General features: G+C 43.5%; 1 protein-coding gene and 1 pseudogene across 1 annotated transcript in view; one reads left to right on the top strand and one right to left on the bottom strand.

Moving 5' to 3' along the window:
- Positions 1 to 21,487, bottom strand: part of KCNK13 (potassium two pore domain channel subfamily K member 13) — a 124,155-nt gene that overhangs the window by 73,896 nt on the left and 28,772 nt on the right. The window lies entirely within an intron of this gene.
- LOC128594888 (60S ribosomal protein L6-like) lies at positions 11,089 to 11,885 on the top strand (annotated as a pseudogene).

Raw genomic sequence — 21,487 nt, forward strand, 5'->3', positions numbered from 1 at the left:
TGAATGTACTAAACGTCCTCGCTTAACTGTATAATAAGTTAATAAGTCTTCCCTTAGCTTTCACTTTCCCTGATTTCAAGTACCTCTGGACAACCACCGTCTGAAAATATTAAACAGAAAATTCCAGAAATAAATAATTCCTGAGTTTGAATTGTGTGCCGTTCTGACTAGTCTGATGAAATCTCACACCATCCTACTCTGTCCTGCCCCAGACATGAGTCACCACTTTACATTACTCACCCATTAGTCACTTAGTAGCCTTCTCAGTTATCAGGTTGACTGTTGCATTAACGTAGCGCTTGTGAAAAAGTAGCCCTTTCTTTCTAAAATAATGGCCCCAAAGTGCAAGAGTACTAATGTTGGCATATATATATTTTTTAATTTCAGGTTAATGTGCGGGTGCAAACAACTAGGTTATAGTTGTTTGCATTTGTTAGGTGAAGTTCCTCTTATAGTTGTAGCCCACACTCAAGAGGTGTGTCACATACCCTTACATTGTGCACATTAAGGGGGAGCACACCAGTCCCCCTCCCTCTTCCCTTCTCCTTCCTCCCTCATTTCCCCTCCCCCCCCGACTTGAATTGATTTGAGTTTTTCCCTCATGAGAGTGTGAATTATCGTTTACGGCTTCACATTAGTACCGAGTACATTGAATACTTGCTTTTCCATTCTCATGATACTTTACTAAGAATGTGTTTCTTCAACTCCTTCCAGGTTAATACAAAACATGTAAAGTCTCCATCTTTTTATGGCTGAATAGTATTCCATGGTACACATATAGCATAGTTTGTTAATCCATTCCTGGATTGATGGGAATTTAGGTTGTTTCCACATCTTGGCGATTATAAATTGAGCTTTGATAAATAATCCAGTGCAAATGTCCTTTGGTACAATGATTTCTTTTTCTCTGGGGTAGATGCCTAGTAATCAGACATACTTCTCCCCAAAGAGGCTGTATTAGTTTGCAGTCCCACCAGAAGTGTAAAAGTGTTCCTTTCTCTCCACATCTGCGCTGATGCTGGCATATTTTTATAATTGTTCTACCTTATCATTAGTTATTGTTATGAATCTCTTACTGTGCCTAACTTATGTAACGTGCTTTATCTTAGGCATGCATGTGTAGGCAAAACCATAGTATTAATAGCATTCAGGGATATCAGAAGCATCACTCATCCGCTGGGAATTTTGGAATGGATCCCCTGTGAATAAGCGGGGCACTACTGTACTTTAACATTGTTAGTTGGGCTGGGCGTGGGGTGGCTCACTTCTGTAATCCTAGCGGTCTGGGAGGCTGAGGAGGGTAGATTGCTTAAATTTGAGACCAGCCTGAGCAAGAGTAAGATCTTGTCTCTAACAACAACAAAAATAGTCGAGTGTTGTGGTGGGGCCCTGTAGTCCCAGCTACTTAGGAGGCCGAGGCAAGAGCAGCTCTTGATCCCAAGAATTTGAGATTGCTGTGAGCTATGATACGGTACTCTACCCAGGGCCCCAGAGAGAGACTGTCTCAAAATAAAACAAACTAAAATAAAACAAAATAAAATAACATGGTTAATTTATGTATATGAATTTCATCTCAATAAGAGAAAAATAACTGTCATACCTCTCTGTAGGAGAATGGTTCAGCATTGTTGCTGTAAGTTTGGGGATTGCCTGAGTTTAGGGTTCTTCCATTGTGACACATCGCATTCACCTGGACTGCTGGGAGCTGCCCCCATGGAACCTGGCAGGCCAGGCGAGCCCAAGCACACACGATGCTCAAACTGCCTGCTATGTTGTAACAAACCGTCTAAAGCCTGTGGCTTCCTTCCTGAGGCTTATGCCTGCTTGATGGGACTCATCGTCTGACATACACTGGCCAACAGTATGTGAGGAGCTTCCTTTTCAAGCGTGCAGCGTGCCATAGCAACCAAACGCGCACCAGAAAATTCCAACCACACTCCATGCTTGCTTTTGCCCCCACAATGCCAAGAATATTTGTGGGCAAAGCAAGTTGTCAAATACTTGGTGACTTAGTGAAAGTACATCTATTTGGAGAGAAGACAGATTTAAAGGCAAGCTTTGAAAAACTTCAGGAGTCCAGGAAGAGGGAAAAAAAGCTCTTTTGAGTGTTCTGAGTTTGGATCTGAGTGGTAGTTACATGGATACAACACATGTGAGGACAAGCGCAAACAATAAACGTAAAAATCCATCAAGCTGTAGGTTAAAGATTTGTTTGCTTAACTGTATATGTGTCACATCTCAATACAAATTTTTTTGGAAGGTAGGCCTACAATGATATATTTGGAATCCTTCCATTTAATGGAAAGACATAAGCGAGCAAACCAACCACACAAAGAAACAGAGAAAGAATCTTCAGGGACATATTAAACATTGTGTCACTGTAAGCCGCTGCTCTTTTTTTTTTTTTTTTTTTGTAGAGACAGAGTCTCACTGTACCGCCCTCCGGTAGAGTGCCGTGGCGTCACACGGCTCACAGCAACCTCTAACTCTTGGGCTTACGCGATTCTCTTGCCTCAGCCTCCCGAGCAGCTGGGACTACAGGCGCCCGCCACAGCGCCCGGCTATTTTTTTGTTGCATTTTGGCCGGGGCCGGGTTTGAACCCGCCACCCTCGGCATATGGGGCCGGCGCCCTACTCACTGAGCCACAGGCGCCGCCCCAGCCGCTGCTCTTTACACTGAGTTGTGCAGTGATAGTACATTATAGCCATGGTTCTTAATCCTGGCTGATTGGGAATCACCTGGAGAACTTTTAATATGTAACAATGCCTGGATACCAACCACAGAGATTCTGATTTAATTGGCCTAGGCCAATTCTGATTTAATTTTCTGGGAAGAAAATTTTGTATTTCCTCAAGTGGTTTTATCGGGGATGGACAAACTATAGTCCACAAGCTAAATCGGCCTGTTGCCTGTTTTGTAAATAAGGTGCTACTGGAACCATGCACGTTTGTTCAACCCACAGCTGCTTTACTACAGTGGTGAAGTGGGGCAGTTGCAACAGGCATCATGTGATCTGCAAGCCTAAAATACTCACTGGCTGACCCTTTACAGAAAAAGCCTACCCACCCCGGGTCTGATCCAAGCTGCACATCTGAATCAACTGTGTAATAAAACACACAAATAAATGTTCAGTACCACCTGGAACCTTCTGACTCCAACTCTCCAGAACTGAGGCTTGAGCATGACTTCTCTGTAAATTCCGGAGAGCCGATGCCCTGAGAGCTTTGTGGTGACACAATTACCAAGGGAGCCCAGTGCCCAGGAGCAGGGGACTGCCTCCTTCAGAATCACCTGAGGACTTTTTAAAGCTCAGCTTCCCAGCGATCACCCGTCAGAGATTCAGAGTCAGCAGGTCTGAGGTAGGGTCTGTGAATTAAAAATGAAATTCTAAGCCCCCAGCTGACTGACCAGACCCCTCTAGGCTGAGGGGTCTGCAGAAAAACATGAAAAACTGAGTTCCCGGCCATCACAGGATGGGAGGTCAGACCCACCTCAATACACTCCCTCCCTCTTGGGATTTAGACCTGACAATGCTGCCCAGCATTCATTCAGTTTGAAACAGAGATGGTAAGACAGACAGAACAGACGTTTTGTAACAGTAAGATATCAAATTACAGACAGGACCTGAGGCCATGCCAGGGAAGGGTTACCTTATGCGCCCTACACTTAAAGAATGAACTATGTTCTAACTGCCACAAGGCTTTTCTTTTTCTCTAGCAGATAAACAAGTACTGACCTTGAGATTAGCAAGACTGAAACAATTTGCAGCTTCACTGCTGGACACTGGCCCCATCCCTGTTCCATAACCACAACTTGGATTAGATAAGAGACTTATTTCAGTAACTTTCTCCTAATAAAAGAGCCCTGACTATGGACCAGTTCTGGCTGTTTTATGTGGCTTTTCTTTTCCCTTCCCTTCCCTCCTTTCTGTTTTTTTTTTTCTTTTTTTTTTGACAGGGTCTCGTTCTGTCTTCCAGGCTGGAGTGCAGTGGCATCATCATGACTTGCTGCAGCCTTGAACTCCTGGGCTCAAGTGATCCTCCTGCCTTGGCCTCCCAAAGTGTGTGCGGCACTGTACCCAGCCCTGGCTGGTTTTATAGAGGCTGCGTGCTTTGTGTCCTGAAAAGACTTTTTGATGTATAGGGTCAAATTGTAATGTAATTACAAGTTAAGTCTCCACCCCAAATTGAATGTGGGTTGTATGTAACATGCATGTTTATCTACTACCCATGAGGCAGGACTGCCTCATGAATATTCATAGCTTCCCCTGAAACCTATTGAATATGTATCCTTGGCTAACCCCATTTAGTATAAATCCCTTCCCACCCCACCTCCTTTGAAGCCTGTCTCTGGTCTTTGCCAAAGGAGATGCTTCCCAGCCTGCTGGCGTTGCCACCCTGTAGGCTATAACTCCTTAGAAGTAATAAAGCTTCTTCACAAAATTATAGATCTTGTGATTTTTAAGTTAACAGGTTCATCTACTGCTGTTATAAACAAATATAAAACAAACAAACAAAAAACCCCAACCCAACAACTCTTCTCATTTATAATTAGGAGCTAAAATAAAACCAGGTCCAAGCCCCAACATTTCAAAGGTCTGATTCCTCCTGGACACCAGAATCTACACTGGCTTGGTAGAAGTCAAGTGATTTTGATTTGACTTTGACTTTAAGTGCAAACAAGAGAGTTGGTTCTGCCCAGGCCACATTTGGAGGGCACCGGAAAGTCTGCTTTGCAAAGGAAGCAAGGAGAACCAGCAACTGCACACATAGCTGAGGGCCACCCGGGGGAAGAGGAACCCTCATTGTGAGGCCGCTACACAGTGAACACTGGCTGTCCCCACTAGCAACGAACGCCCTCAGGACAGCCACTGCCATCTGTTTCCAGGAATAAACCAGGCACCTAATCCTGTCTCTCAAGGATGATGCACAGTAATATCCAGAGAATCCAGAGTGTGCACCTCCTGGTGGTGGAGACAAAAAGAAGCTTGGAACAAATTTCCCACCTACAGGGTGCCAGTTAACATATGAAAGGAGAATGGGTACCCTGTATACACGCAGGTATCCACGTTAGAGCTCAGGTGACCTCCATGGTTCTGAGGATGGGGAAGGGTTGCTGTAATGAAGGCAGGGCTTAAATGGGCTTTTCATGGACCAAGAGGATGTATAGTTTGGTTGACACCTATTTCTCAAACTTGGCCCATTAAAAATCACCTGGGGAAGATTTTAAAATTCCAAGGGGTCCTCAAACTTTTCAAACAGGGGGCCAGTTCACTGTCCCTCAGACTGTTGGAGGGCCGGACTATAGTTAAAAAAAAACAAAACTATGAACAAATTCCTATGCACACTGCACATATCTTACTTATTTTGAAGTAAAAAAAACAAAATGGGAACAAATATAATCACAGCGCCGCATGTGGCCCGCGGGCCGTAGTTTGAGGACCCCTGACCCTGGGTGGCAACTGGGCATCAGTGTTTGTTAAAGCTACTCAGGTGAGTCCAATGTACAATCAAGTTGGAGCAGCATGGTCTATACCAGCAGTTCTCAACCTGTAACAATGAAAATACAACGCGGCATTAGGAAGGTTGAGAACCACTGGTCTGCACTCTGGTATGTCTGAGGAGGGCTGGTTGCAAGGATGAGCAACAGGAAGGTGTGTGGAACATGAGTAGAGTGATGTGGGGAGAGGCTGGTGGCTGGTGGTGCACAGAAGTCCACAAAAGGCTGGCAGAGGGCAAATGTGGCAATAGGTGTGATCTCGAGAAAGAAAATGGTACCAAAAGAGCCCAGGAACTCAAGGAAGATCTGTGATGGGAATTCTGGTTTACTTTTTTTTGGTCCAGGGCATTTGGACCCTAACATATTTTGGGGGAATAACTTTAGATTTACATAAAAGTTGCAAAGAAGGGGCGGCCCCATATGCCGAGGGTGGCGGGTTCAAACCCAGCCCCGGCCAAACTGCAACAACAACAAAAAAAATAGCCGGGCGTTGTGGCCGGTGCCTGTAGTCCCAGCCGCTCGGGAGGCTGAGGCAAGAGAATCGCGTAAGCCCAAGAATTAGAGGTTGCTGTGAGCCGTGTGAGGCCACGGCACTCTACCGAGGGCGGTACAGTGAGACTCTGTCTCTACAAAAAAAAAAAAAAGTTGCAAAGATAATATAGAAACTTCCTATATATCCCTCACCCAGTTTCCCCCAATATTAACACCTTACATTACCATGGTACATTGGTCAAAACTCAGAAAACCAACAAGGGTACATTATTATTCACCAAACTCCAGGCCTTATTTGGATCTCACCAATTCTCCATCCACATCCTTTTTCTGTTCCAGGACCCAATCAAAGATGGTGCCTGGTATTTATCCATCATGTTTCATTTGTACTCCACCATTTTTGAATACTTATTTGACACAGTTGATGTTTTAAATGTACACACATTTTTTATTCTGTCTTTATGAATATGAAGATGTATATTTTCATCTGAATTTCATCGGAAGACATACTGAGATAGTATTTTCCTCAGTGAATTCCATTACAAGCCACTTTATTTTTATTAACAAATTTATTTTTGAGACAGAGTCGCACTCTGATATCCTGGGTAGAGTGCAGTGGCATCATCATAACTTGCTGCAACCTCAAAACTTCTCAGCTCAAGCCATGCCTGGCTAATTTTTTCTGTTGTTGGTAGAGATAGGGTCTCACTGATGCTCAAGCTGGTCTTGCCTTCCTGACCTTATGTGATCCTCCTGTCTTGAACTACTGGAGTACCAGGATTATCACAGGCATCAGCCAACATGCTCAGCCTATGAGAAAGTTTAATTCTTTGAAGAATTTTTCCATTCTGTACAGGCAAACTATAACCATGTTTTCCCATTTAAAAAATTCTTTACAGGCAGCACCTGTGGCTCAAGGAGTAGGGTGCTGGCCCCATATACCGGAGGTGGGGGTTTAAACCTGGCCCCAGCCAAAAACTTTGTAGAGACAGAGTTTCACTTTATTGCCCTCGGTAGAGTGCCGTGGCGTCACACAGCTCACAGCAACCTCCAACTCCTGGGCTTAGGCGATTCTCCTGCCTCAGCCTCCCGAGTAGCTGGGACTACAGGCACCCGCCACAATGCCCGGCTATTTTTTTGTTGCAGTTTGGCCGGGGCTGGGTTTGAACCTGCCACCCTCGGTATATGGGGCCGGCGCCCTGCTCACTGAGCCACAGGCGCCGCCCCCCAAAAAAATTCTTTACACTAGAATTGTTTTCTACAATACATTTTACCAAAACTATTCAGTTCATCAATTACTTTCTGCCTATATGAATGCTATCCATAACAGGTTTTGACAATCTGAAGTCTTCTTTGATCACATTTTTACCAAGATCAATTTTCCTGGGTCAAATTTTTTTTTTTTTTAATTCTTTTTCCTGGGTCAAATTTTACACATTCACATTTTGCCAAGATTTGATTCTTCTACTGATTTCAAAAGAATCAATTTTACCTTGTGCATTTTCCCTTCTGTTGCTTTTTTTTTTTCAGACAGAGTCTCACTTTGTCACCCTCGATAGAGTGCTGTGGCATCATAGCTCGCGGCAACCTCAGACTCTTGGGTTCAAGCGATTCTCTTGCCTCAGCCTCTGGAGTAGCTGGGACTACAGGCACCTGCCACAACACCTGGCTATGTTTTGAGATGAGGTCTCGCTCAGGCTCAGGCTGGTCCAGAACCCGCGAGCTCAGGCAATCCACCTGCCATGGCTTCCCAAGTGCTAGGATTATAGGCATGAGCCACCTTGCCCTGCTGTTGCACTTGTTTTGTGTGTGGGTTTTTTCCAATCACATTTAATTTTCCCAGTTCAATTGTTGTACTTCTCAACTCTACCAAGTTTACTTAAATAGTTTCTCCTACGTAACAAATTTTTATCATGTTGTGTTCCCCTTTGCCCTGGTTATTTCTGCTAATACTATCTGCAATGTCTTGTATAAAAGAATGATAATTTATATTTTTTAGTTGAGCAATGGAAGAATTGAGCAGTTCTTCTTGGATGTCCTGGAATGCCATGTGGCCCAGAATTGATCTATTGGCTTGCTCAGCCAGCTCTTCTGGAAGTTTGCACTCACTTCACGTGCCATGGACTGGCAGGGCAAGAAGAGATGATGAGTCAGGTGGTCATTTAAGATTTATTTAAACTTTTTTTTTTTTTAATGCCTGCTTATCAGTAGAACTGCCTTGGCTGTGGAACACAATGCAAATGGCATCCTGGGGTTGTACAGGATCACACAGGATTATGAGCCAAAGGAAAGAAGAGCAAAGCAGAACAAGAAGAATAGGACGAAGAATCAAAACTACTTTGATGTATCATTTAACTCCAGTAAGATTAGCCCATATCACAAAATCCCAAGACCAGAGATGCTGGCGTGGATGTGGAGAAAAGGGATCACTTCTACACTGCTGGTGGGAATGCAAACTAATAAGGTCCTTTTGGAAAGATGTTGGGAGAACACTTAGAGATCTAAAATAGACCTCCATTCAATTCTATAATTCCTCTACTAGGTATATATTCAGAAGACCAAAAATCACATCATAACAAAGATATTTGTACCAGAATGTTTATTGCAGCCCAATTCATAATTGCTACATCATGGAAGAAGCCCAAGTGCCCATTGACCCACGAATGGATTAATAAATTGTGGTACATGTACACCATGGAATATTATGCAGCCTTAAAGAAAGACGGAGACTTTACCTCTTTCATGTTTACATAGATGGAGCTGGAACATATTCTTCCTAGCAAAGTATCTCGAGAATGGAAGAAAAAGTATCCAATGTACTCATCCCTACTATGAAACTAATTTATAGCTTTCGTATGAAAGCTATAACCCAGTTATAACCTAAGAATATGGGGAAAGGGGAAATAGAAGGGAGAGGGGAGGATGGGCGGAGGGAGAGTGATTGGTGGGATCACACCTACGGTGCATCTTACAAGGGTACATGTGAAACTTACTAAATGTAGAATATAAATGTCTTAACACAATACTAAGAAAATGCCAGGAAGGCTATATTAACCAGTGTGGTGAAAATATGTCAAATAGTATATAAAACCAGTGTATGGTGCCCCATGATTGCATTAATGTACACAGCTATGATTTAATAAAAGAAAAAAAAGAATAGGGTGAAGAATAGGATGCTGGGCTGACACAGCGAAGATGTAGGGAACCTGAAATAGGGCTGAGTCGGAGGCTCAGTCAGTGGGAAGAAGTTTTAGTTTCTAGAATTGGGATGCAAGGTCGTGGTGGGGCTACTTTCAAGGTTGACTTGCTGTTGAACTGCTAGCCTAGGCCAGTGGTGGGAAACCTTTTCATGTTGGAAGGCCACGTTAATGTAGCTGTAATCAAACAGGGCCACATTCAAGAAACTTCAATTAGATAGACTTAAAATGTGCATTATTTTGTAAACATCTAACTACTGGGTACTTAATAATTTCAAAGAATGAAAACAATTTGTTAATTTTAAAGTTAACTGATCTGTTCATGACTTTGTTGTGTCGCTTTTTGTAGGAAAGCATTTGAATATTTGGTCGCAGCTGGAGACCCACAGTTTCAGTTGCTCTTTACATGGGTGTCAGTCATTTGTGACCTGAAGGGCATCATGATTGGGGTTAGGTAGGAGAATGCAGAGTCATAGCAATAAGTGGATGAAAAGCAAGAAAGCATTTTTTTCGTCCTGTTGCCAAAGGCATGGGCATTCTAGTGCAGTTTTCTATATTTCAACTGGGTCTTTAAAATGTCATCTACTGAGAGCTTAATCAATGCCTGGATTTTGTTTTTTTTTTTTTTTGGCCACATATACAGACTTAATTTTACCTTGCAAAGAAATATTCTAGTAGTTTTGATTTGACATGATATCACACAGAAATGCTGTGGAAATCTTCTTTCAATAATGCACATTGCTGATTCAGTGCTTCATAAAATTTCTCTGTTCTTACAGAGATAACATTTGGACTAACACCTGTCCCTGTGATAGCTGCCCCACTTTAGAATAATACAGCAAATTCACACTGAATACCCCAGGGATCAACTTTAGCATGTTACATACCTGAAGATGCCGGGTTGCATTTGCACAAATATAGTTAATAATACTTATATGAGTTATGACAATTAAGTTCATGAACTCATCCTAGAAAAGGTGCTACATACCTAACAGCTGAATATCACTACTGTCTCCTTCAAAGTCCTCCTTTTGGGAAGCTATGCGCTGATACCAGTGCCTAGTCCATCCTTCCAAGCAATTTTGGAACTCTTTTTCTGCAATGGCTGTCGTATTGCCTTATTACCCTTGATGTTCTGAATGTCATCAACATATCTTCCTTTCAATATTTTCTTTTTCTGAGGGTAAAGAAAAAAGTCATCGGGGGCCAGATCGGGAGAGTAGTGAGGATGTTCCAATATAGTTATTTGTTTAAGGCTAAAAATGCCTTCACAGACTGCGCCTGTGAGCTGGTGCACTGTCGTGGTGCAAGCGCCACACCTTTCCCATGCCAAGATTTTCAGTTCAGATTTTCCTGTTTCTCTGTCGATGTTTACTTGGTCTGCGATGCGTCTCACAGTCAGCTGAAGATTTTGATGTATACTTTGACAAATCTTTGGAATGTTTTTGTTAGTTTCGTTACTGGCCACCTTGACCTCTCTTCATCAGTGACACTTTTCTCTCAGAAAAACATTTACTCCATTTGTAGACTGCCGTTTTCTTCATGGCATTTATCCCCATAAACATGGACTAACATGTCCCCAATTTTGCTTCCACTCTTGCCAAGTTTAACAAATTTACGAATGCTTGTTTATTGCTCTAATTCTAGCTCCAACATTCTCCACTGGCGCACAAAACAGGCAACAACCATAATGAACACTCAGCAAGACACTGGCACAGCTGAACTTGAACACCTGCTGGGAGAGACTCATAACCGAGGTGATGAGCCCTTGCCAGGTCGTTTATACAGAGCTGCCAATGTAAGCATAGGGTGACAAGTTTGTGAGCTTAATTGTCAGACCATGTAACTGTTGCAAAGTGTCACTTAACATAGTAGCTTTACTCATTCCCGTCTTGCAAGATGGCGGGTGAAAAAGTTGAGAAGCCGGTTTCTAAAGAGAAGAAACCTGTTAATAAAGAGAAGAGGCCTAAGGCCCTAAGGGGAAGCCCCACTGCAGCTGAAATCCCATTCTCGTCAGAGGAATAGGCAGATAGTCCCGATCTGCCACGTATTCGAGAAAGGCGATGTGTAAGAGGAAATACACAGCAGCTAAAGCCAAGATCGAAAAGAAAAAGAAGGTGAAGGTCCTTGCCACTGTTACAAAACCAGTTGGTGGGGACAAGAGTGGTGGTACTCGGGTGGTTAAACTTCGCAAAGTGCCTAGATACTATTCCACTGAAGCTGAGCGTTGAAAGCTATTGAGCCAGGGCAAAAAACCATTCAGTCAGCATGTGAGAAAACTGCAATCTAACATCACACCCGGGACCATTCTAATTATCCTCACTGGACACCACAGAGGCAAAGGAGTGGTTTTCCTAAAGCAACTGGGCAGTGGCTTGCTACTTGTGACTGGACCTCTGTCCCTCAATTGAGTTCCTCTACAAAGGACACACCAGAAATTTGTCATCGCCACCACTACACAAATTGACATCAGTAATGTTAAAATCCCAAAGCATCTTACTGATGCTCATTTCAAGAAACAGCAGCTCCGGAAGCCCAGACACCAGGAGGGTGAGATAGAACAGCGCAAGGTTGATCAAAAAGCCGTGGACTCGCAAATTTTATGGAAAATCAAGGCTATTCCTCAGCTTCAGCGCTACCTGCAATGCGTGTTTACCCTGACAAACGGAGCTTACCCTCATAAAATGGTGTTTTAAATTTCTTAAAAAGAACCTAATTAAATGGCTGATAGATTAACAAAAAACACAGTAGCTTTAGCACCGAGATTTCGCTGATGCATGACAGAATTGAAAGAAATGAGATCATCTATGCATTAAACTCTTTGTGTTTTCCTGTCACGGAAGGTGCATCAACTGTACATACACTCACTAAATTTACCAAATTCAATACAACTTCATGACATTGATCTTGAAAACTGTTGAAGATATCTATTCCTAGTGTTCTGTTCACAAGAGTGCCCAAACTGACTCTTTATAGCAAAGAAAATCTTTTATCATGACCCAAATGAAATATAAAATCTGTGCTCAGTCAGTAGTATTAGATTCATCCCAAGTGATAGAATAGTATATACTATATATACTATTAGTATATACTATTATTTATATACTGAGTATATATATAAATAGTATATACTATATATCAAATAGTATATACTATATAAAACACCATTTTATGAGTGTATGGAAGTTGTTCTGTTAAGTTGAAGGCTAATTCACGCTGCCAGTCAGTTATGGGTCTCCTTGAAAGAGACAGTTTGTACTTTGAAATGTTACCTGTGTTTAAGCATCTTACAACTCCAACCATGTATTCTTTCTCAATTTCTCCATCACTGAATGGCTTCCCTTTTTTCCTGAGTATACAAGATACTTTATAAGTTGCTTTTGGCATTATTTCCAGGTCTACTGCTGCTTAAAAGACTTGCCTTAGCTTTTGCTGTTCATCTTTTAATTTCTGCTATATAACTTTTTGCATCTCTCCTTCTCATTAAAAGTATTAGTGGCCCTTATGCACGTTATCATGCTGATGAGCACTGCATTTATTTAATGTTGATATTTCGGTATCACAAAGCAAGCACGTCATTTTGAACATAAACAAGATAATACTGCAATTCCCAATGCTCATTAAAAAAAATCTGTTTTCTTCCTTTAGCATTCTCTTGGTCTTCTTTGAAATGATTCACTATTAAGCAGACAGAATTTAAACATACTGTTGAGCGTGCAACTATTCACAAGTTCTACTTCAAACAGAAACACAGTGGACTGCTGTCCAAAGCTAATCCCAGACTGGCCCACTCAACCCCCATAAATTCTCACCAAGAGCCTTGTGCAGTAGTGGTGCCAGTCAGGTGGGGAAGTTAGACCCAAGTCGTGAGCCAGGCAGTGTCAGTTGAACCCTACGGCTTACGAATGTTCTAATTGGGCCAGTCTGGGAGGATTATTTTGCTGAAACTTATTTTATTCTTTGGTATTTTAAATATGTTTATTTTAAAAATAAAATGTAAATTAAAAAGATTTTATTGATAACAATAAAAAGATTGATTCTGTAGAATTTGGATTCCGTCAAAGGCCACACGTAAAGACGTAGAAGCCCACATGTGGCCTGAAGGCTGCAGCTTTCCCACCCTGGCTTAGGGTCTTTAGATTTTTGAGGGAGGAATGAATTCTTTTTATTATTGTTTCCAGTTAATTGAGGGTACAAAGAATTGGGTTATACTGTTTGCATTTGTTAGGTAAAGTCCCTCTTGTAATTGTGTCCTGCCCCCAAGAGGTGTGCCGTACACCCTAATATTGTACCCCTTAAATGGGAGCACACCCTTCCCCCTCCCGTCTCCCCCTCCCCCCTTCCTCATTCCTCTACCTTCCTCCTTGAATTGATTTGAGTTTTTCTCTTATGTGGAAGTGTATTAGATCATCTACTGGCATCATATTAGAATTGAGCACATTGGATTCTTGCTTCTCCATTCTTGTGAGCCAACTGAGGCAGTGATGCTGTGACGAGGGATAAGAGGGACATTCTGCATCCAGAAATGGACTCAGCCCCTTCTCCAGATGTCCCTAGCTGACATTTTCCAGGAAAGTGTAGGTCAACATCTCTTTGTTTGGTCTCAGGACAACAAAAGGGAACGTTTTACTGTGTCTTCCACACTGCCCTCCCCTACAGCCAGATTAGAATCGATGAAATCCACAAGAAAGGGGCCACAGCTGGGAAATAAAGGCTAATTGGGTTTTAGTAGCAAATAACAATTCTCCTCATTCTTTTCCTGGGCTATTCAACCACATCCACTAAAACCACTGAAGAGAGGTCTCCTTATCTGAGTGTTTGTGAAATGTAACATACATTCAGAAAGAAAGGGAATCAACGTGAAAATGGCTTGAATGTCTAAGTAACCACCACTCAGCCAAGAAATAGAAAATCCCCAGAACTGCAGATGAGTGGCCACCTCTCCAACCTCCATCTGAACATCCCAGGACAGTTTCTTGACTTGCATAGAATCTGAGATTTGGATGGAGAAATACAGTTTTGTTTGGCAAAGATCCTCAAGATCCATGGATGTCCAGAAATGTTCTTGGGGGGTTCTTAATTGAGTGGTTTGAAGGCAATACTTGGGGCATTGAGTACTGAGATGCGGGGGCAGGGAGTTTCTGATTAAGGCGTCCAGAATGAGGCTCAGGGTGTGCATGTAACAAGCACCCCAGGAGACTCCATAGCATGTGGTTCTCAAAGACACCCCACTTTATAGAGGCAGGGACTGAATCCTCAGACACTTAGTTCAAGAGGCACCCACCCTGTGACTCCTTAAAGTCCTTCTACTTGTAGAGTGGTCCCAGACCAGCAGCAGTGGCATCGCCTGTCATGCAGAATCTCGGGTCCCATAAGGTCTCCTGGCAATTTAAGGCACATTGAAGTTGTCGAAGCACACCTCTGGGCTCACTGAAGAAAGACAGAGTTCTCATTATGAGCAGTGCTGCCCCTATGAGGCATTCAGGAAACCTGTGCTTGCCAGGTGGTTTGGCTGTCATAATGATTTGGCATTTAGTGGGCAGAGGCTGGGATGCTCCAGGTCCAGCACAGTGTAGACATTTCCTGCATCCTGTACCACTTCCAAATGTCTCTCTGGATATTTATGTGTACAGAAACCTGCCTGCATTTATCTGGGTCCAGAACCTAATTCTTAGTTTACAAATAAACACACTTTTCTCTTCTGTTGTACAATTTTTTTTTTTTTTAAATTTTGGCCGGGGCTGGGTTTGAACCCACCACCTCCGGAATATGGGACTAGCGCCCTACCCCTTTGAGCCACAGGCACCGCCCTCTGTTGTACAGTTTTAATATACACTGAAATTTCCAGGAAGGCAACTGCCACATAAATTGAGGGACGATTCAACATTCATTTTAAGTGTAACCAAGAGTTGTTCACCATCTCAGGCAATCTCACGGACAGTAATGCAGGGGTGTGTGCCATAGCACCCCTGTGCCAGTCTGTGGGTAGGTATGAACACCTGACTATTTGCAAGATACTGCGACCCTAGCATTTATGTATTAATAGTCACAGTAACTCACTACAAAATGTTTTCTGTTGTTTCTTCTTTATATTATAATAAGGGCAGGATACTATCTTCCTGAATTTATATGTATAGCTTATTTTATCTAGACAATTTTCTTTCAGGGTAGTACAAGAATATTTTATTGATAAAATTTCATTGCAGTATCATAAAAATTTTTGACATAAAAGGGGAGATGATAGGTACGATGGGAGATAAGAAGAACTATTCTGATGGGAACACCTCATTTTCCAAAGGATTTGAAACCCAGGGAGGTGAGGTGCCCACAGTCATAGGGGTAAGCAGCATCAGGAATCCAGCCCCAGTCAGGACGTGGCCTCCTGCCCCCAGCACTCCTGGCTCAGGCTGCCTGGGTCTCTGGGGAACTCTTATCTCCCCAGAAAGCCTTCTTCTTTGACCCCGTGCTTGCCAAGGCCTGGACAATGATTTGTAATCACTGCAATCATGCCACTTTACAAGGAAGCACAAAACCTTCGCTGGCCTCTCAATTATAATTTCTTACCCAGGATCTTTTCCTTGGACATGCAGAAATTACAAACTACGAAATAAATGGAGCCCTTGTTCTTGGCTCTCTCTGGACACAAATTACTGCCTGTCCTTGTCTGTTTAGAATTGGATGCAAGGGTCTTTAAGAAAAATGGGAAGAAAAAGAAAATAACTTCCTTGATTTTGGCACACAGTGGATTTTGTATGTAAAGACCCAAAGCGTGGTATTCTAACCCCTGAGTACACTGATACCTTCAATAACAACAATCCAGGACCAGGGCCCCCGGTGGGATGCAGAGTGTCTCCACAAACTGTAGGAGAACTTTGTTGCTCAAACATTGGTCGTTCTGACACTCGCTTTATCCTATCTATGAAAATCAAGTAACCATCCCCAATAATAAAAAAAAAAAAAAGAAAATCAAGTAACCCCTTGAGGGGAGGGTTGCTTCACGAGAGAGGGTTGCTTCACGAGAGAGGGTAAGAGAAGCTCTCATGTCATCAGGGGAGGCTGAAGATGGTGACCTAGTTTTGTAATGAGATGGGAGAAGAGGAAAAGGTAAGACCAAAGGGCCTGAGACAGGACGGAGCTTGTAGAAATCGAGGAACTGAAAGGAGGCCAGTGTGAATGGGAGAAATGGCATTGCTGAATGCCTTGGACCATGGATGGACCCAACCCCAGGCCCAAATAGCAAAATAGAATTGGAAAGTGGTCGATCACTAAGTTTGAGGCAAGGACACCTCACAAAGGAAGGAACTCTTTGGGACTCTCCCACCATCCTTGCCCAGCCTGGGCAGGGCAGAGCCTCCTTTGGGCTTCAGTTGGCCACCCCATGAGAACATGTGGCCTGGGAGGGAAACAGACTGCTCACCACCCTGGTCAGACAATTCTGGCAGAATTCTTCAGATGATCACACAAGGGCTTTAAAGAAACAAAAACAGATAAAATCATCCAATAAACCACCAGAGTCCCCAAACATAGCAATGCTCGTGGTGAGGACAGGGTTTCTTATTGCCTTCTGGTTGCTTGCTGTGCTGAAGGAGAAAAACATCTCCAGAGAACGTGTGTCTTCAGTGCGGTTTCCAGAAACTCATCGATGAGTGGCCTGTATAATAAAAGATTTGAAATAGTCTCTATAAAAATAATAAATATTTCTACTTTCAGAGAGAAAGGGCCCAGAGAGAAAACTCAGAAACGATTCAGTTCCTGACACCCAACAAGGATGCAGGGGGGAGCCAAAAGGCAGGCACAGGAGCCAGCACTGGGGCGTCCTTGAGGAAGAACAGGATTAGGACACTTCTTCTTTCAGTAAGAAGAGAAAAACTGGTGATGAAGGAGAAGTGGCTGGAGGAGTGAGGTGAGTGAGTTGCCAGAAGAGAGGAGAGAGCAGGAGAGACAAAGAGTTGGGGCTGATACACAGGCAAGGGAGTCTGGCCCCTGCCAAGGGGACATGTGAGGAGACAAAGACGGGTCTTCAGGGAATCCAGGTGCTGCCCTGAAATGTCCTACTGGGGTCCGAGCTTCATGTAAGCCGTGCGGAAAGGAAGAAGAAAAGGTGACGTCTTCAGAAGTAGAAGTGCTTAATAGATCTCTCTGGTCCAAAAGAGAGCTAAAGAAAACCTGCCTCTCGGCCAGGCGCAGTGGCCCATGCCTATACTCTTAGCACTCTGGGAGGCCAAGACAGGAGGATCCCTTGAGCTCAGGAGTTTGAGACCAGCCTGAGCAAGAGCGAGATCCCATAGCTACTAAAAACAGAAAAACTATCCTACACGCCTGCGGAGGTGTAGTCCCAGTACTCGGGAGGCTGAGGCAGGAGGATTGCTGGAGCCTAGGAGTTTGAGGTCCTGTGAGCTAGGCTGAGGCCATGGCATTCTAGCCTGGGTGACAGAATGAAATTCTGTCTGAAAAGAAAAAAGGAAAGGAAAGGAAGGGGAGGGGAGGGTAGAAGAGGGGAGGGAAGGGAAGAACAAGAAAACCTGCCTCTCTTTGGAGTGGACAGGATGCTCTAGTTGCCATGTGTTTTTCAGTCTCGTGCACTATTTTTTCCGGGAAGAGGTCCTGGATAAAATAACCCAGATTGCCCTTAAAATCTTCGGAGTGTTAACAGAAATAAAATTCTCACACATCTAATGTCTGATACCTTAAACTAAAGCTTTCTAATTCAGATGGAAAGCAGCAACCACGCGGAGAGAGAGAGAACGTTAGTGTCAACATCTGAGACAAGTCCCACTGATCCAGATGCTCTGTGGACAAGCCCCAGCCTTGGGGGATATCAGGAGGGATTTCACAGGAGGACATGGGGGGGACTACAGTCCATGGCATTGATTCCTAATAACCAGGAAAGGGGCTGGAGAGGGGACAACATCCTGAAGGTTTCTGTGTAGGGTAGAGTGGAGCTGATGGACTGGGGAGTCCCCACCATCCAGGACTGAATCCTGCCTTTACCACCAGGCATTTTAGCACATGCGAGATTCTCACAAAACCTTTCTAACCTCAGTTTTCACGTCCATAATGAAGATACTCTATGCAAGAGCCATGAACTGAGAGGAACATTCTGTATGTTTGCTGCTGTTGTTACCACCACAGCTCTACGCGTCCTCCTGAACAAGAATTACGGAAGCATCTGGTTATCCCCATTTTTCAATGTGGGAGGGAGGGAGGATTACTGAATATGATACCCCCATGCCCTCATCTAAGTATTAGTTTTGCCATAAGTGAACAAGACACTTGTCCAGGTGCCTTGGATCACTGGTCCAGGATAAGGTATCAGGATCAGGGTAGAAACGTGCTAGAACTTCTGGTCAAGATTCTGGAAAAATGGAGTCTCCTGCCTAGTTGGTATTGGAAACAATTTCAGAGAGTGAACAGAAGGAACAGGAACGTATTTAGTGCCCACTACAAAGCAGGCCTGTCCTGCACACCCTGCCTTTGTCATCTGCTTTACTTCTCAGGACAACTCTGTGAGGGTCTATTATCATCCATGTTACAGATGGAGAAACTGTATGTCTATTATCATCCATGTTACAGATGGAGAAACTGTATGTCTATTATCATCCATGTTACAGATGGAGAAACTGTATGTCTATTATCATCCATGTTACAGATGGAGGCACAGGAGGGTGAGGTCTCTTGTAAGGGGAAATGCCATCTATAGCCACAGCCCTCATAGCTATAAAGAATGTGGAAGTCTGTGTTTCACTCAAATCTCTAAGGCTGAGATGCAAATACAATTTTTATTTTTATTTTTTTTGATACAGAGTCTCACTATGTCACCCTGGGTAGAGTGCTGTGGTGTAACAGCTCACAGCAACCTCAAAATCTTGGGCTTAAGTGATTCTCTTGCCTCAGCCTCCCGAGTAGCTGGGATTACAGGAACCCACCACAATACAATTTTTTTTTTTTTTAGACAGAGTTTTATTATTTCGTCCTCAGTAGAGTGCCATGGTGTCACAGCTCACAGCAACCTCAAACTCTTGGGCTTAAGTGATTCTCTTGCCTCAGCCTCCCTAGTAGCTGGAACTACAGGGGTGCCTGCCACAATGCCTGGCTATTTTTGTGTTGCGGTTGTCATTGTTGTTTAGCAGGCCTGGGACAGGTTTGAACCCATCGGCCCCAGTGTATGTGGCCAGTGCCCTAACCACAGAGCTACAGGCACTGAGCCCAAATACAATTTTATTTTATTTTTTTCTGAGACAGAGACTTATTATGTCACCCTTGGTAGAGTGCTGTGGGGGTCACAGCTCACAGCAACCTCAAACTCAAGTGATTCTCCTGCCTCAGCCTCCCAAGTAGCTGGAAGTACAGGCGCCTGCCACAATGCCCGGCTATTTTGTTGTTGTTGTTGTCATTGCTGTTTGGCAGGTCTGGGTTGGGTTTGAACCCGCCAGCTCAGGTGTATGTGGCTGGTGCCCTAGCTGCTGAGCCCCAAATACAATGTTAAAAGTGGCAGCTCATCAGACTATTTTAAAAAATCATTCCACTGACTCAGGTGGACAAATCAAGGCTATAAAAATAACCAGGACTAATCTGATGAAATTACTGTTTTCCTTTGTTCAATTTACTGCTGCACGATTTGAGGTCTGCCTAACATCCTTGGGACTGATTAGGCCTTCATTTTCTATTAGGTAGGCAATTTTCTTTCCAGAAAATAGAAGAAAGACTTGCATCTTGGAGGTTACCAGTAGTAGCCAGAGAGTGACTCATGGAGTGTAATGTCATTGTGCAGAATCTACTTCCAGTTTGGATTTCATTAGGGTCAGCGCCGGTGAGGTTTGAGAACGGGCCAATGACAAACAAGTCACGAAAACGTAGCTATGGCTACATTTTGGAGTTTTTTGGGTGGGTGAACTCACTTCCTTTTTCTTTCTTTTCTTTCCTTCCTTCCCATTCTTCCCTTCTTTCTTCCCCTTCTTCCTTTCTTTCTTCTTTCCTTCCTTCCCTCTCCCCCTTCCTCTCTCTCTCTTCTCTCCCTCCTTCCTTCCTTTCTCTCTTCCCTCCTTCCTTCCTCCCTCTCTGCCCCCCTCTTCTCCTCCTTCCTTCCTTTCTTTCACAAGATCATCTCTCTGTTGCTTGGGATAGAGTGGAGTGGTGTCATTATAGCTCACAGCAGCCTCACAACCCTGGGCTCAAACAATCCTCCTGCCTCAGCCCCTGGGACTACAGGCACGTGCCACTGTGTCCAGCTCCCTGTGCTATTTTTTGTAGAGACAGAGTCTCACTCTTACTCAGGCTAGTCTCAAACCCCTGACTTCAAGCAATCCTCCAGTTGGCCTCCCAAAGCGTCACAGGGGACACTGTCTCCCAAAGGATTACCGGGATGAGCCACTGCACCCAGCCTAGACTTACTTCTTTGCATCAAGTTTCCTACAAGAAGCTATAGTTTCATTTAGTGCTTTTTTTACTATGGCCAAGCCCTAATTTTCCAGGTGTCAATTTTCTATGCTACTAACACCAAAGTGGTATTAGCTCCAAAGAAATTTTAGTCTGGCCCTTAGGTCCTTCTTAATATAGGAAATGTAAGTTAAATTTAATATTGGGTTGTGAAGGGAAGAGCAGGAGAAACCCAAGTCTCAGGTAATGTGCTAATAAAAAAGCAGTTCATTCAAGAAAAACCCAGAGCTGTGTGGTTAGTCAGCTGCATGAACCCATCAGGGAAGGAGGTGTATATTAGGGATGTACGTCAAGGCCAAATGTGCACAATTTTTGGATGGTTTACACCGCTTGCCTTCCCTGGAAGGAGAAATTAAACTTGTTTGATTGAGAAAGAAGGTGGTGCTGGCACTTTCTCCATAAAACAGATGTTCCAAACCCTTCTGAAGATTTCTGTGAGCATCTCAAGCACCAATTGTCCATTTATTCACTGTGTGGTGGGTTTTCACAAACACTGACTTGCTGCTTGATTATTCAGGGCTTACTTTGTTCTCCAAGAGCAGTGACTTTCATCCAGGGCCCTCAAAACCTGCCTCGACAGTAAGCACTTCTCTCCCTAGTTTTCCCAAGTGGGAAACTTGTTGGTACATATAAAGCCAATTGTTGAGCCAGAAACATCTTTCTAATAACTCATTGTATAGACAAACCAATCTTCGATTTCCTGAAATCCAGCCAATGAACATTCTATTTTTTTAATTTCTCATCTTCTCAACTTGTAGGAAAAGGAGGCCAATAACAAGAAACAAGGTGCATCAGGGATTTTTTGAGGACATTTAAAAAGCCACTGGGTTAGTCTGTTTTGTGCTGTTATGAAGAAATGGTG

This window comes from Nycticebus coucang, chromosome 9 (assembly GCF_027406575.1).
Source record: "Nycticebus coucang isolate mNycCou1 chromosome 9, mNycCou1.pri, whole genome shotgun sequence".
NCBI lineage: Eukaryota > Metazoa > Chordata > Mammalia > Primates > Lorisidae > Nycticebus > Nycticebus coucang.